The following is a 12,599-nucleotide window of genomic DNA, read 5'->3' as shown; positions in this document are numbered from 1 at the left end:
GGTGCGCTGAGGCCGAGGCCTCCGGCCAGAGAAGCTTAGGCTAAGTGGTGGATCAGGATGCTATTCCATAGCCTCGAGTTCTCTGATCTCCCCTCTCCTTGGGGGTCAATATTCACTCCTCCAGAAGTTGGCCTTTGGGATGGCGAGCCCGCCTACTTTAGCCGGGCTCTTCTGTTCTCTCGCCCTAGCTGTGCAGTCTTCCACACTAGGCAGAGATTTGGAAGTCTGGCAGCGTGGGCATTCTCGTTCCCCTAGCGTTTTCCAACGCAGCTCGAGTTCCTGAAGAGGTATGTAACCCTGGTTCCTCGAGGGAACGATACGCTGCGTCTCGGTGCCATACTTCCGGCATCCCTGCCAGCGCTTGCCTCATTCCTGAAGCTGACGCTGGCTACGCCGCACGTGCTTTTATAGCTTCCTGGTCATGACGTCACCCGCCCGTGACGTCCCGCTCAGCTATTGGACTGATTTCACATGTTATTCAGAGCGTGGTCACAGAAGGCGTTCCCCTAGCGTTTTCCGATGCAGCGTCTCGTTCCCTCGAGGAACCAGGGTTACATACGTAACCTGAGATGTTTTTTTCTGTCTGTATATCTAAGCATTCTCTTTTAGATATTGGTCAATCGTGGACAAAAAAAGGTCTTCTGCACTCTATAGTACTGTTTTATCTTAAATATTACAAATAGTTCAGTAAAAATGTTCAAAGTTAGATTTAAATAAAATGAAATATAGTATTACAGGATAAGGGTAATATCTGAATTGTCTAAAAAATATATAATATATATATATTGTGTGTGTGTGTGTGTGTGTGTGTGTATTAATGGTCAAATAAAAATGAGGCTATTTGTACATTGGTCATTTGCGTGTTTGTGTTAGGAGGTGTCAGAGAGCTTGCCAAAGTCTTGGGTCTTTTTTTCATAATGTATTTTATTTGCAAATCAGAAGCATTGAATGGATCACTATCACCATCTCTAACAGACTGAAGGGGAAGAACTTAACGACATTGTAAAGCAATCTTAAGTCACTTCTCTCTGACAAATTCAAAATGACAGCTTCTACATGTCATAGGGACTGTAGTAACACCTCACGACTCGAGCTGAATATAGCCACTGGAGGTGTTTTACTGTCAACCACAGAGAAAGCTTTCACTCTGTCTCTGGCTTCATGTTGCACATTTGATTTGGAAATGATGTGGAAGGCAGAGGCGAGAGGGTTGGGTGATGAGCAGACATAATTACAGGGAGAGGCGGGTCGCGAACAAGCACGCTGTCATTTCAGCTGCCACAAAAAAGAGGCAAGGCCCTGTCACCCCAAAGCTGCTACCAGAAAGCCTTGCAGATCTAGTTAAAATCATCTAGTCAGTGACCACATGATGTAGTATAAAAGGGTGATGGTCAGGTCTGCAAGTGGTCTCCATCTTTAATTTTAATTGATTCATTATTTATTTTTTGTGCCTGTAAACAAATATATTATCAAACTCAGAAGACAGTGGTTGGAACAAATGGCCATTCCCTGTCCTAGAACGTCTTGGTGATCATTCATCCCTTTATAGATCTGGGGGAACACCAAGCAGACACACAGACAGACAGTCACACCCAGCATGGGAATCTTGGCCCGACTGACTAACTCAGAATGGGAGATTTCAGTTGTTTATAGAGGTGGCGGCAACTTCGTTTCACACTCACTTTGAATCCAAAAGTGTGACGGGCCGGCAAGGGACATCTACTGGCTGTGATAGCCAGACATGCTGTGCCTTTGTTCACAATTTTGCCCTGAAAAATCCTAAACTTATTTTGCACTGGTATGAGAACATGACAAGCTCGGTCATGTAGCAGTTAAATGCAATTAAATATATTTTAAATAAATGCACATATTTGACATATTAATATTACATTATTGTTATTATATGTGTGTGTTACCAAAAAAATAACACTTATTTTGATTTGATGAAAATTGTATGTGTTTAGGGATGTAACGATTCACTCAACTCACGATTCGATTCGATTCAAAAAAATTTTTTTTTTTTTTTACAAAATGAGATTTAAGACAAATTATAAATTAATGTGTCCTTTTATTATTGCTTGGACAAAATGCTGCATGTTTCTTTGTGAAATTGAAATATAACACTATAATAATATACTAATACAGCACTTGTATATTATTGTTCTTTTGTTGGTTTTGATTGCTTCTGTTGTCCTCATTTGTAAGTCGCTTTGGATAAAAGTGTTTGCTAAATAACAAAATTGAAATATAATGTAAATGTAAATAACAAAACTAAATTAACATTTTAAAACAAGCCCCAAATAAAATAAAAAAGTAACACAAATAAAATAAATATCTTCATATAAACAAAATAAGGCTTTGTCTGTGCTCTTTCCATTTAAAATTAGAGGCAACCACTGCATTTTAATAATTATCCAAACAAAGATGCTGTATACATGCAACATTAGGATTTTTTAATCTAAATTACATTGTATATTTCTAAATTTGAAGCAAAAACAGAATGGTTTGACTTCAGTTTTGTGAAACTATACATAAAAAATATCTGCATGAAACACACAGCAGACGAGCTGAACGAGACGCAGATTCACTCTCTGCCAGCAGGTGGTGCTTAAAGTGCTTCCTTTAGGGATGGGCGATACCACTTATTTTGTTTTTGATACGATACCGATATTTTTCAAGGCAGTATCGTCGATATCGATGCTGATTCGATACTTCTGAACTAAACTTTTAAATTATGAAATGTATTAAATTACTAAGAGTAAAATGGGTAATGATAAGCACTTAACTTTATGTTTAAAACGCATTTTAACATTCAATACGCCTTAATTGTAACTTATTTGGTTATATTTTTGTTTACACATGGTTCAAATACGTTTTTTGTTTACACATGATTCAAATCTATAAATACTACAGTTGAACTATGGTCACTTTAGTAAAACCATGGTTCATTTTCATAAGGGACTGCAAGTGACAGTCTGTTACATGCATAAAATGCAACATTTTCATTCTGACAGTGTATGATTTCTATTAACATTACAGAATAGAACATGATCAATATTATCTTTCAACGTTCAATTTAAACAACTGTATTGCACAAACTATGTAGGCTACAATTTCAGTTTGTTTATTGTGAAATAACTCAAACACACATGTTTTTTTTAGTTTAATAGTTATATCCTACATAATTACTCGCTAACAAAGGTTATTCGTCCAATTCAATGCATATTGTACGCATGATTTTTATTTATTTTTTGTTGAATTAACAAAATCACTGGTAAATAAAACACACCTTAGTATCGATATTTTTAGTTTGAGTATTGATACTTTCGATACTCGCGTCAGTATCGATATATCGATACTTTGGATCGATACGCCCATCCCTAGTTTCCTTGGTTTCCCCTGTAAATAAAGCAGCGCTGCACTTATGAACTTAAATACGCGTTATACAGAGGCAAGATTAAAAGAAAAAATACCCTCTAAACTTTTCTAAAGACAGTAAGTTCCCGTCAGACATACATTCATATAAACTCCTACCCCTAATTGAATCGCGATTTGTTTAGCATCTCAACCGATTTGGATCGTCACATATTTGAATCGATTTTCAATTGGCTTGCGGTTAATCGTTACATCCCTGTATATATATACATATATATATATATACTGTATAATGAACGCTACTTTATCAGGCATTATAGGAAAGATTAAATGAAAATGCTGTCGAAGATTTTCGGTTCCCTTCAAAGATACATTCATATAGAAAAAAAGCCACCCTGCGTTTTGATTTTGAAACGTGCAGTGCTCATATTTATTCAACAAAGTCAAAGCCTTTTGGAAAATCTATTTGTGGCGGTCAGTTTTGATACTGTGGCAGGCTGGCACAAATAAATCAATGTGTGGGAAACACATACATACATATACAGTGGTGATCAAGAGTAGAGAACAATTATGAACACTTGATTTTTTCAGCAATAATGTAATCTTCATCGTTCAAAATTTGAAGTAATTTTAGTTGTGGCTATACCATGCTAATAGAATACCGTTTTACAAAATAACCAAGGCACTTCAACAAAAACCCTTTATTTTGTGGAAAACACGGTGATCAAAATTAGAGAACAGCAATGATTGTAGCACAAAGAAAGATTACAACTAACATTTTTGAAGGTTGCAGCAGTAAAAAATTAGTAGGAATTGTAGAGGCCCTTGCTTTGAATGACTTCAGCACATCTGTGGCCGCAGGACATCACCAGTCTCTCACACTGCTCTGGTGTGATCTTGGTCCAGTCTTCTTCATAGTTTGGTGACTGTAGTGGGTTTCTTAGCCATGGCTTTGTCACCAAGGATTTTCCAGCGATACTCTGGGCTGGGCATTTCATTATTCAATGTTTTCAGCTTCAAGGAACTGCTTTACACGTTTTGTTGTGTGTCAGGGGGCATTGTCCTGCATGAAAATTGCAGGCTGATTGGGCGATGAATGCAAGGAAGGAACCGCCTGTTGCCGAAGGAGATTCTAATAAACATTTGCATTCACCGTGCCATGTAGCTGTATAAGAGGCCCAACTCCTGCTGCAGAAAACATCCCCCAAATCATGACACTTTCTCCTTCAACCTTTCACTGACATCTTTACACACTTTGGGTCCAGTCTTTCCCCAGTTTGAAAACATCGGACCCAAATAAATTAAACTTGCTTTCATCACTGAAGTGAAATATTTAATTATTGAAATTCATTGCACTTTGGATACATGGATATGGGACAAATGTACATCAGTTTGTGAAAAATACTTAAAAATATATTTTTTAAGCCTGGTCATTGGGTTGGGATTACAAAAATGAGTTATTTAATGATGGTTTGTATTTTCTATGCATTAAAAAGTACTTTGGTGGCTTTTTGTTCTCTTTGTCTTTCACCTTCTCTCTTTCCAGGTTGTTGGTATGGAAGTGTTTGTGCTTTGGCTTTGGAGTTGTCCAGCTTGGTACCTGGAGGTCCTCCAGATACATCAGCCTTGGCTCAGGCTACAATCTCATGTATTCCTTGTTTTACTACATCATAAACTGAGACATCTTTAAAGTATTAGAGGGACTCACCAGTTGAGGGATTTTTCTTATTGTCGTAACCGATTGAAACACATGAAAAGATTTGAGCAATCCCTCTGGAGTAATTGAGTCCGCTGCTTGCTTTTGCTGGTAGCCAGTCGTCCCATCAGCCTCACCTTGGACCAGGTTTCTTGAGCACCATAACAACCAATTCCAGACAACATCATAGCTCTGTGTCCTGTTTTGTCTATGTGGGGTCATTATGACTCTGTGTGGTGTAATATAATGAAAATGTTTCGACGACAGTGCAGACCAGAGCAAAAACAGATTTCAGAGACGGCTGTTTTCATTTGAGGCTGGGTGGAGGCTTTTGCGCTGGAGAAAATGATGGTTATCATGACACCTCCGAGACGATGATATTACAACAGCAGAGACGCTGGACTAGAGCTGATGATATCCCTGGGTGTTTTCTTGAGCACCATAACAACCAATTCCAGACAACATCATAGCTCTGTGTCCTGTTTTGTCTACGTGGGGTCATTATGACTCTGTGTGGTGTAATATAATGAAAATGTTTCGACGACAGTGCAGACCAGAGCAAAAACAGATTTCAGAGACGGCTGTTTTCATTTGAGGCTGGGTGGAGGCTTTTGCACTGGAGAAAATTATGGTTATCATGACACCTCCGAGACGATGATATTACAACAGCAGAGACGCTGGACTAGAGCTGATGATATCCCTGGGTGTCTGAGGCCTGTCATCAGGGCCAGGGGTGCTGCCGGCGTACGTAATGGGTCTCTGCTCTCTGGTGCGGATGAGACTGGAACATTTCAGAGGGTAATGGCCTCTACGAAACCATATCTATAGCAATTCAATTTACCGCAGCACTGCAGCCCTCAAAAAATATTCCTCAGAACATCTGCGAAAGCTTCGGCAAATCTTTTCAATTGGACTTAGCGGATTTTTATGTAGCTTTGGCCCAGTCTGTCACTTGATCTTGAAGGACAAGATGTTCTGTTTAAGGAGTAATACTTTCAATATGCACATTAAAATTTGCTTGCTCTTATACCAACACGTAGTAACAGAGAATGCTAACTCAAAAAAAGCCTCCGCAGGGAGCTGGAAATACATGAATTCAAATCGGCAGATTTATGACTGGCGTTTCTTGATGTAACAGTCAGAACCATAAAGTGTAAGTCAGAATGTGCAACTCGCACACAGATGCAAATGAGGGCCCACCGTTCTCTCATCCGAAACCAAATTGAAGTGCATTCAGCAGGTGGCATGTTGCATGTCAACCTCCTTCCTTTATGATGTGTTCATCATAAATTCTGAGGCCTGTTGTTTTTCCATGCTCGGGTCCCTGGCAACTGGCTGTGTGGCTCTAATGAAGAGTAATTCGCTTTCAGCTTCTCTGTCTTTTGCGGTGAGGGATTCTGTGCGAGGCTGGCTGCTCCTTCCCCAAACCTAAAGCACTTCCACATGCTCTGGCTCTGTGCAGCATATTGCAGGCATTGTGCCAGCCTGAGGTCCACCCTGAACTTGGCCTTTGGCCACCTTTAACCCAAAGGCTTTAGAACTGCACCACCCTGTATTTTTCAGCAAGACCACAGCTATGTGGAGACCCCCTGCTCTATGCAAATGACCGTGCAGTGGAGTGGAGAGGAAAATATGTTGAAACAGCTCCGAAGCTAAATGTGTCCATTCATCACCTGCAGTTCTGTAATTCAAGTAATCCTTGGCATTGAGAGAGATGATGATTATCTTTTAATCTCATAGTGAACTGATCTGTGGTTTCTACTGTAGTTTGTGTTGATTGGAAAGGGACCGTTTACACATACTTGTCGTTATGACATTGTCTGGATTGTATATACTGGGAAGTTTCCTTTCTAAAAGTCCTATTTGCATAAAAAAGCAGCTAAAGTTGCATTCACACTATACTTTGGACTCTTGACTAGGCGTGAGAGATGCAAGCTTATGCAAAGAAACTCATTCTATATTGGGATACCGTATTGGTTATTGACCAGTATTAGTGTTTTTATAGTTATTTATATGTATGCTAATTTCCTCTATTTTCACGTTTAAGTTAGTTGGCCGATGATCTGACCTAAACTTTTTTTTTTTTTTTTTTTTTTTTTTTTTTTTAATTTAGGTTTTTATATCTAAATTTTTTTTTTTTTTTTTTTTTTTTTTTAAGTTAGGATTTTATAATGTTACAAAAGGTTTATATTTCAAACAACTCTTGTTCATTTGAACTTTGTATTTATTGTAGAATCTTAAAGTATCACGATTTCCACAAAAATATTAAGCAGCACAACTGTTTTCAACATTGAAAATAAACGTTTTTTTGAGCACCAAATAAGCATATAAGAATGATTTCTGAAGAATCATGTTGAATAGTATTTTAAATTGTTAGAATATTTAACAATATTATTTGACCATAAACTTTTAAAATAATAAGTTAAACTAATAATTTAAAAACACTATTAAATGTAGTCTTTAGCCAATCTCAAAATGAAAATTCATTTTAGGTATCACAATGCCACACATGTTTTATAATTTTTTTTTATTGATGATTGATTTATTAAAAACAGAAGCCCTAGATCATATCATGTTTGTTGCGGTCATTGGCGAACACCTTTACATGCTTTTACATGCTAATGTTTAACTAGAGGACAGTATCTGGGTTGCTTAAATATGTGATTGAGTTGATTGATTTTATGCATGTTTTATTGCAAGGAAAGTGCTTTGGGATAACCACTAATTAGTCACAGACAGTTTTGATTATATTGTTGTGGTGCTTAATTGGCTTACAATATATTGCTTTCTGTCACATAAACAACGTCTCCAGTTTGTCTTAATTAAACTACTGGTCTGCTTAGTGGTTTGTAAACTAAAACAAAATCTCCCTCTTTTACACAAACATTTACACTCATTTGAAAGTAAAAGAGCATAGCCTGATGTGTCTGAATATCATTTCCAGGCTAGTGCTCCCTAAATAATATATTTCAAACACCACATTTGGGTGTGTGTTTGATTTAAGGAGAGAAAAGGTTTGAGACCTCTTAGACTCTCTTTTTTTTCGGCGACGTCTAAGGCTATTCCTCTGCTTTTTAGTTTAGGTTTTTTATTTATTCCATTTTGACTTTTACAGGACTACAACAGAGTTGCTCTTGGTTCGATTTATAGCTACATTTTTAATATATCAGTCATGTGCTGTACATTGAGGTTTTCTGCTATATTTGTGAAGCTGCAGCATATGTGAAAGTTTAACATTGCATTGAATAGTTAATCAAACAAACAGAATAGATGTAGAACACTGTTATCTGCTGCTGTAATGCCAAAGCCGTGCATTTACTCTGCATGATCACACATTCAGGTAATACAGCCTCTAACCATCATAAAAACATCAACATGACAGGTCCAGTTACTGTCAGCAAAGGCATTATGTAACGCTCTCTATGCATGTGAGAGAGAGAGAGTGGGAGAGAATACTGTGCATTAATGTTTTTCAGGTGTTCTCACACAAGAAAAGAGCAGAGCAATAAAAATGACAAGACTCAGATGATGAATAATACACAATTGGGAGCTTCTCTAGAGCTTTACAGAGATCTTCAAGTAAAGGACTTTGTACTTTGAAGGTCTCTCAGCTGCTCTAGCTCAGCCTTTGGTGGCAATCACTGCATATGTGTGAATGACTGCAGGGTTTTGTTCTTTTGAATGCATTTTGAATGGCTGAATGTCGAAGCCCACTAAATGTCAAAATACTAAAATTAATGTTTTATGTTGCAGGTACCTGTTAGTTTGATGCCAAAAAGCAGCACAACTGTTTTCAACATTGCTACTACTACTACTACTACTAATAATAATAATAATAGTAATATTTTTTGAGCACTAAATCAGCATATTAGAATGATTTCTTAAGAATCAAGTGACACTTAAGAGTGTATTCATGGCTGCTGAAAATTTAGCTTTGCCATCATAGGAATAAATTCCCTTTTAAAATATATTACAATAGAAAACTGTAATTTTAAATGGTAATAAATGAAGCCTTGGTGAGCATAAGAGACATCTTATGAAAAGTCTCATAAAAGAACAGTAGTATATATCTAAATAACTTCTGGCCATTAAAACAAGCAAGCACATGTTTTTAATCTCTGGTCTACTTATATATTGTTAAGCATGGGCATACACAGTTGTAGCAGTATATTAACATTTCTTTTATACCAATGAATTCTGTCCAGATCTAGTTGCATTTGACAAAGTTTGCAAGGTTCTTGACATTAAATCTTTGAAAGATTCAGAGTTATATTCGAGACAGCAGCAAGTAAACAAAAAATTATTGACCATACCAGTCTATTCAATTAGTTTATTCAAAAGATAACCTGGATGGAGGACTGGACGGTCGATTAATATGTCGATCATATCACCACTTCCTTTTTAATTTGGTGTATTTTGGACAGAATAAATATGTGAAGCAGAATTGAAGGTCTGTCTTTCCTAGACTATGTTCTTCTAGACTGTACACTTTTCCCGTCGTAACCGCAGAACATGGATCCTGCTGTGTATGGGAATTGTGCACTTTCAAGCTCTGCTCAGAGTCTGAGATTAAGAGTCTCATCATCCAAATAATTCCAAATCTCCCTCTCTTCCTGCAACCCTCCATTCCCCCCCCCCCTGTCTCATAAACAAACCACAGCGTTTGGCTAAAGACAGAGAGGCTAGACGAGCAACTGCAATTTCAATTTAGCAGACTGCAAACACTTTATTCAGTCATGCATCAACAACAAGAGAAGAAAATGAAATATGTGAATTTATTCCAGTAACTCTTGAGTCTACAAAAATGACAGACAATATTTCAATTGTTTTAGGCAGTAATGAGTTTAAAGCTGCATGGCTTCTTTCTTCTGTGAAACCCCAAAGAAGATATTTTAAAAACATGTATGTGGATTTTCTATTCATACAATGAAATTCCAATGTTGTTTGAACTCCAATGCTTTTAGAAATATTAGATCTGGGGGGTTAACTATCATTTTAAATGAAGAACTTACTCATTTATTGGTTGATTGATTGATGCAGTCCCATCTCTCAGATTTTTCACCTAAGAAATATTTTAGTAATTTCCCTTGTGTCTCCTTGTGACGTGATCTCAAAAATGTGACAAACTATTCTCTGGTTTGTTAAGATACCACAATCTGCAGTCAAATGTTGGAGATTTAAATATAAACTCAAACTTTTTCATAAATTCTTCCTAAGCTGAATTGTCTGAGTGTAATTGCCTGTGACATCATTTTACAGTTCTGTACTTTTACCATTTGTTTCTAATTAAGTTCCAACTAAAATTAAGTTAATGATTTTTGGAGAAACATCTGAGATGTTAAACATCTGAGATACTTATGGAAGTAAAACAATGACACATGTATTTGAACAGTGCTTGCATTTTTATGCCTTGTATTTTCAGGGCTTGCATTTTTAGGGGCTGGAATTTAACGTAGTTGTTTATTTAAGCTGTCAATATTTCAGTTCAAAACATTTCACACACATTTTCATAAAAAAATGTCAATATTTCATATTCACCTTCCAGAGTTCATTTCCAAAATATTCAATCTGTATAATATTCAACAGTCAATTTTCAGTCAATTTTCTTTCACTTTACAAATTTGCTTCCACAGAAAATTCAGCATTGCACATCCGGGAACTGCAGGAATAGCAGTAGAGTACTGATGTTATTCGCTCACTAGGAGGTGGTGGAAGTGGGTGTTAGTGAAGACCATAAGACTCAAAAGCTGTGTTTACGTTTAATTCAGCATCTTCGCTGTAGCTCGTTTCCCCATGAAGCCACATGTAAACAGCTTTCTCTACCAAAGTAGATTATAATACGATTTTACCCAACGCTGATATACCTAACAATACATCTAAGATAATTGATGTCGGTTGCTTAGTTTCCTTAACTTCATGGCTTGTGTGACACTGAGTTGTAATACTGGTGTTTCCCTCTTATGTCACACTCCAGGATTCCCCAACAACGTTTAACGCGCCTCAATGACCTAATACAGTGACATAAACAAGACCTCAGATCTATACACCTTACTGATGATGTTATGAAAATGTGTGTGAAATGTTTTGAATTGAAATATTGACAGCTTAAATAAACAACTATGTTAAATTTCAGCCCCTAAAAATGCAAACCCTGAAAATACAAGGCATACAAATGCAAGCACCGTTAATGCAATGCATTATTTTTTCAGTTAGTGCAATTCAACATGCTTTTTTGTTTCAAAGACATTTGTCATTATTTTACTTCCATAATACTTCAGTGAAACAAAACAGAATTCAAAGATCAACATCTGAACGTTAATTAATATAATCTAGCTCATTATGGTGACTGTCCTGTGTCTACAAGATGCATATGTTTTTATTTATTTATTTTTTGTAAACAGGTGATTGCAGGTTACATATCTCAATGTGGTCATTTCTACCACTGTGACGTTTCCAAAACAGAGACCAGTGGTAAAGTGTTTCCACTTCAGTTCCCAGCAGGAGCATTTTGTAATGGCAGCAACCACTTACTGCTCAGTGGAGAGCACTGACATCTCATCAGATTTGCTGGACAGTTCTTAGAAAAGCCTTCTAAAGCTACAACACCATATCTGTGAAACCTGTTACATTTTTTTTTTTTTTTACAATTCAGTAGAGCTTTCAGTTTTATTGACACAAGTATACTGGCTCTTGGTCAAGCTAATGAGCCTGAAAATCTCCAACTGTCTGTTAAAAACATTTGTTAAGTCCACCACTCCAGGGTAAAACGGTTCAATAACCCTGATAACTGTTATTTGAGCTCATAAAGCAATAGTAGGTGAAAAGCAGGCAAACAACTTTTTATTTATGTATTTATTTATTTTTAGGTAGTGTTTTAAATGTTAAAATTGTGTGAAAACATTTTATGTCTCTTCCTGTCTATTTGTCTCTCTCTACTTGTCTCTATGCCATATATCTGTCGCTGACCTACACTCTTAAAAATAAATGTGCTTCACGATGCCATAGAAGAACCTTTTTGTCTAAATTGTTCCATAAAGAACCTTTAACATCTGAAGAACCTTTCTGTTCTTTGGTTCTTTGTAGCAAAATAAGGTTCTTCAGATTACAAAAAGGTAAGAAAGAGATGGTTCTTTAAAGAACCTTTGACTGAATGGTTCTTTGTGGAACCAAAAATGGTTCTTCTATGGCATCGCTTGAAGAACCTTTTGAAGCACTTTTATTTTTAAGAGTGTATAATCCAAAGTGGAAACTTTTCGCTTCATGGTGCGGACAGTGACTGCAGGACCCAGTCAACTGCCCAATTGGTACAGTTCTGGAGTTTCTGCAGGAGCGATTCTCCGCAGGGTTATCTCCCTCCACTCTGAAGGTATACGTGGCGGCCTTAGCTGCTTACCACGCCCTTCTGGGTGGTCAATCATTGGGAAGACACCCACTTGCCACTCGTTTCCTCCGTGGCACCCTGAGGCTGAGGCCAGTACAGCGCACCAAGGTGCCCTCATGGGACCTGGCTGTGGTTCTGGAGGGCTCA

This window comes from Sinocyclocheilus grahami, unplaced genomic scaffold (assembly GCF_001515645.1).
Source record: "Sinocyclocheilus grahami isolate Dianchi unplaced genomic scaffold, SAMN03320097.WGS_v1.1 scaffold794.1, whole genome shotgun sequence".
NCBI classification, from domain to species: Eukaryota; Metazoa; Chordata; class Actinopteri; order Cypriniformes; family Cyprinidae; genus Sinocyclocheilus; species Sinocyclocheilus grahami.
This window is presented reverse-complemented; position numbering follows the sequence as displayed.